Here is a 5,332-nt window from a genome sequence, read left to right as displayed (position 1 = left end):
AAACACACCTCCAAGATGACCACTGCCTTGCTACAGAAGCTGACGGTAAAGGTGATGGACTAGCCAAGCATGTCTCCAGACTTTAAACCCTATTGAGCATCTGTGGGGCATCCTCCAACAGAAGGTGGAGGAGCACAAGGTCTCTAACATCAGATCTATGATGTCATCATGGAGGAGTGGAAAAGGACTCCAGTGGCAACCTGTGAAGCTCTGGTGAACTCCATGCCCAAGAGGGTTAAGGCAGTACTGGAAAATAATGGTGGCCACAGCAAATTTACACTGTTATACAAGCTGTACACTCACTACTTTACATTGTAGCAAAGTGTCATTTCTTCAGTGTTGTAATCAGGCCCGGACTGGGACAAAAAATAGGCCCGGGCATTTTAGGCTGAGCAGCCCATTTTTTTTTTTTAAATACAAATCAGGGAAGCATGACATGTTTGTTATTTAACCAACAATGAATCTATCTATGGTCGCCGCTGCCACCCCCTATACAGGTGCCTAACCCTTTTTCGGGCACCTGGCACCTGAATTACAGTGGTGGGGGTGTTTTTTGAAAGCGCCTGATTAGAGCCATAGGCGTCCAAAAAAGATGAATAGCGGGGCGCCATGCTGTGCATTTGCTGTTCATTCAGCATTGTGTCATTCGCTTTCCTAACACTGAACCGCCTCTCAGCCAATCAGGTGCTTGGGTCTGTTACCTGTCTGTCATCTGATTGGCTGACACGACAGGCGTTGTGATTGGACGGCGCCTATAAGGCATCCAATCATAGCAGTAGACGGGAGAAAACATCGAGCGTGGAGGACATCGCCGCCCACTGCCCCACCAAGACAGGTAAGTGGAGGTCGGGGGATGCACACTGGCAGAAATTGGTGGGCACAGTAGCGGCAGTTGATGGGCACACTGGCGGCAGTTGATGGGCACAGAAGGGGCAGTTGATGGGCACACTGGCAGCAGTTGATGGTTACACTGGCGGCAATTGATGGGCACACTGGCAGCAATTGATGGGCACACTGGCAGCAATTGATGGGCACAGTGGTGGCAATTGATGGGCACAGTGGTGGCAATTGATGGGCACAGTGGTGGCATTTGATGGGCACAGTGGCTGCGTTTGATGGCACAGTGGTGGCAATTGATGGGCACAGTAGCTGCGTTGATTTGATGGGGTTTTTTTTCAGTTTGTTTGCGCCCCCCAAAAATTTTGAGCACCAGCCGCCACTGGTTCAGATTAGGATTCAAACACACCTAAACTCACCCCTGCCAAGGGGAATGCTGCAGCTGGCTTTAAGGCTTCAGTCCAGGTTCACACTACTGCGGTGTGAGACACCACATTTCGCACAGGAATCACAGCACGTTCCTGTGTGAATTACATGTGGTGTCTCTGGGGTGCGATTTGAGCCATGGATTTGTATGGCTCAAATCGCACTGCATTCACACCAAACTGGTGCAGAACCCTTTATTGTCCACACCAGAATCAGATTTCATGGGTGTTCACTCCCATGCGACCCCATTTGGCGAACTGCGCTGCATTTTGCAAACCAATGGCCGGGTGTCGTTAACTTAACATACACTCTGCAATTGGTTCACATGGACAGGTTGCGATTTTATATGCAGTGCTGAAACCGCAACAAATTTGCTGTGAATTCACACCACATCTAGTGTGAACCCAGGCTAGAGATAACAGTGAATTTTAGGGCACATTAAAAATATATTACCCCAAATTATATATAATATAATCCAAAAGGTGTCCTGAATTTAAAGTGTATGTATGATTTTTTTTGCTAACACTGAACTTACCCAGCCAGCTAGTACTAAATGTACCACAATTACAAAGATAAAAGAAAAAAAAAATCATATATACTCTTTAAATGCAGGACACCTTTTGGGCCCAAGAACGGTCCCTCTCTCACACAATGTTTTACACCTGCATTTACACACAGCATGATGAGAGCATGATTTGGTCTGGTCAGTGGTCTCTTTTACACAGTAAAGAGTGATGCTGAACTACCTGAGTGCTCTCATCATGCTGTGTGTATATGCAGTTGTAAAACAAATTTTTTTGCAAAGAGGCAGGCTGGCATCACTTACTTTTTAGCAGTCTTTTCCAGGCCCTGGTATCTGTAGCTGCAGATACACCTTTCCAACATCAGGCAAGAAGCGGATTCCTCCAGGCAGCTCCTCCCCCTTCATGGTCACCTGACCCCTTCATTTCCGGCCCCTGAGCTGAATAGTCAGACGGCCACGGAGCTGGCTGTGGTGAGGCAGGGTGATCTGCCCCGACCCACGGAGCAGCCCAGATGCCTTGGGAGTGGGCGGTGGGGACTGGGGACCCCGGCCAGATAGACATGGATGCGGCCCTCTCCGCTGAGCCGGCCACTTATTACTTATTCATGCTACTTGACACGTACCATCTACCTAAACATTGTTGCTGACCAAGTACACCCCTTCATGGAAACGTCATCTCCTGAAGGCAGTGGCCTCTTTCAGCAGGATAATGCACCCTGCCACACTGCAAAAATGGTTCAAGAATGGTTTGAGGATCACAACAATGAGTTTAAGATGTTGACTTGGCCTCCAAATTCTCCAATAGAGCATCTGTGGGGTGTGCTGGAAAAACAAGTCCGATTTATGGAGGCCCCATCTCACAACTTACAGGACTTAAAGGATCTGCTATTGACGGCTTGGTGCCAGATACAACAGCATACCTTCAGAGGTCTAGTGGCGTCCATGCCTTGACATGTCAAGGCTGTTTTGGTGGCAAAAGGGGGGGACCTACCCAATATTAGGTGGGTGGTTATAAAGTTATGGTTGATCGGTGTATACAAAATGGCTGTATCCACACTTGACCCAATATAATACTTTGGTGCTCCACACAAATTTAGCAGTGTAACAGTTAACATGGTAGGCATTCATAGGTCCTCCAAAAAGCATAGGAGTAATCGTTAGCTTGTTTTATTAAACCAACATTTTGGCTGTAATAAAACACAAACATTGACCTTCATCTCCTAAAATATGTGCAAATTGGAAAAATTGGGTCATTTACTTAGTACATTGCATTCAGCTTATCCTGTGTGTGTTTGGCTACAGTCAGTTATTATACAGCACAGTGGTTAACTAAAAAAACCCATGACTGTTATATTTGCATGTCTGATGTTTTACATAGAGAATCTCTGAAGTTATTTCCCCCGAGATTTCATGTGATATAAAGAGTTGCAGACCATTGATCTGTGTATGTGACAATCCAGAGACTTCAAGATGATTCCGGTGACATATCTACTCTGTGTCTTTTTCCTTTATATACAAGGTATAGTATATTATTATACCTTTTCATTTATTTTTACAGCTTATTTATAATTTAGGAGTGATAATTTAGGGTGTCATTAATATCCCCGGGATTTAGTGGCAGATTAAAAAGCATTAAATCTGTTTTAAAAGACTGGTAACATTTAGCACAGGTTTTATTTAAGACAAGTGAGTTACAATGATGTTTGCCTAATATATTTTTCTGCTAAATAAAGAAGAATGGAAGTATATCTAATGCCTCTGTTTGGCATATTCAGTAAGTGGAGTCAGTAATCATGAATGACTGACTATATCACTGGAATACCTGTTTTTGAAAACAAATATAATTAGATAACCCTATTTTAATTTACTTGTGCCATTTACACCCTTTTTATCTTCATTTGAACAGTCAGATTCATTCAGATTAGGAATGTTAATTGCTTCCATTGTGTTTGTTCAGATTCCTGTGGTCAGATTACGATGACTCAGACTCAAGAATACATTGTGAAATCACCGGGAGACACAATTACAATTTCATGTACATCCAGTGAGGATCTTTATCACCCTGATGCTAAATTTATTACATTATACTGGTATCAACAAAAGCCAGGACAACCTATAAGTCTTCTTGTCCAGAAAGCAACAGAACGATATACTGGGGTCCCAGAGAGGTTTGTTGGATCGGGATCTGGAACAAATTATCATCTAACAATCAATGGAGCAAAAGAGGAGGATGCGGGAGATTATTACTGTATGCAATACAGAAAGTATCCAATCACACAGTGATATACGGCTGTACAAAAACTTACTTCCTCTCTTATATTTGTTATATAGAGTGTCTGAGCTGAAAAACAACCCCAGACAGTGAATAGAGTCACTTAGTGGTGTGCTAGATTTATGAAGAAAACTTTGCAACTGCTACTCAGGGCAAACTGAAAAACAAAGTTCAATCCAGTTTACTTTAGTCCAGTGCTGATTAAAAGTTATTAACCACTTCAATACTGGACACTATCGCCCCCTTCCTTCTGTTAGGTTCAACTTTTAAATAAGTTGCTTTAAGTTTATATTGCTTTGTCAAATTTAAGCTCTTATTAAAGAAATAGACACAGAAACAGAGTATCTGTATATCAATCTACGAGCCCTGGTGTCCCGTTTTCATCTGAACTGTCTTGGTTTATTGAATATGTTTATAAGATTGGTTACATGACGCAAATATCAAAGTACAATTTAGATATCAGCTAATAAAAGCAGTTTCGACAGATAATTTTCGTATCAGCAGTCAAAGGTTACAATAAAAGCAGTTTCATCGAGAATAATGTGTCAGCAGACAAAGGTTAATTTCATAAGAGACTGCAACATAGGCATTATATTTTATAACAGATTTACACGTAGACATTCAGATTAAGTGAGAACTCTAAATCAAATCCCTGACCCTATCAATTTCCCCCTTTGACATCATCCTCTCCCTCCCCCTGGGTCCTCATGAATAAGTTCTAGTCAGTTTTTCCCCAGAGTCCTTTCCCTGACCGCGAGTTGTCAGAGGGGTAAAACCCATCCCCCTAGGTATTACCAACATCTTAAATTCAAGAAGAGGAGTTTTGTAGGAGTAGGGTGATGTCAATAGACATTTATCAGTATGCCCTGTCTATTCTCCTAATTTTCCTATTTATTTTCCTGTATACACATATATTTGTGATTGTAAGTGAAATTAATATTAAAATAATAATAACCATTGGACTTAACAACCAGTGAAAGGTATTGGTTGCTGTAGAAGACATTCCACTAAATATATCCCACCAATGTGGTGCAGTATCCTGTTGTATCTGTGAGGAAAGATGCACTAGTCTTCCTTTGTCAATTATTGCAGATACGAGGTTATTCTGTAGGGTATGTTCTAGTGTTTCTATGTGTCATCTTAACAACTCTGATTGTTCCAAAACCTGTTTTAGTGGGTCTAAAGAAATTATAAATCAAGAAAGAAGGGGGAAGGGGGAAGTGGGACTTTAAATGAGGCACCGGGGGTGCCTCCATCCCTGTATGCGAAAATTA

General features: G+C 42.3%; 1 long non-coding RNA gene across 1 annotated transcript; it reads left to right on the top strand.

The window, feature by feature from the left end:
* Positions 1-3,048: 3,048 nt before the first annotated feature.
* LOC141125723 (uncharacterized) lies at positions 3,049-3,781 on the top strand. The gene is made up of 2 exons (XR_012241385.1): positions 3,049-3,305; positions 3,744-3,781. It is a non-coding gene; the product is annotated as an uncharacterized lncRNA (long non-coding RNA).
* The last annotated feature ends 1,551 nt before the right edge of the window (positions 3,782-5,332 follow it).

Source organism: Aquarana catesbeiana, linkage group LG01, assembly GCF_042186555.1.
Source record: "Aquarana catesbeiana isolate 2022-GZ linkage group LG01, ASM4218655v1, whole genome shotgun sequence".
Classification (NCBI taxonomy): Eukaryota; Metazoa; Chordata; class Amphibia; order Anura; family Ranidae; genus Aquarana; species Aquarana catesbeiana.
This window is presented reverse-complemented; position numbering and strand designations above follow the sequence as displayed.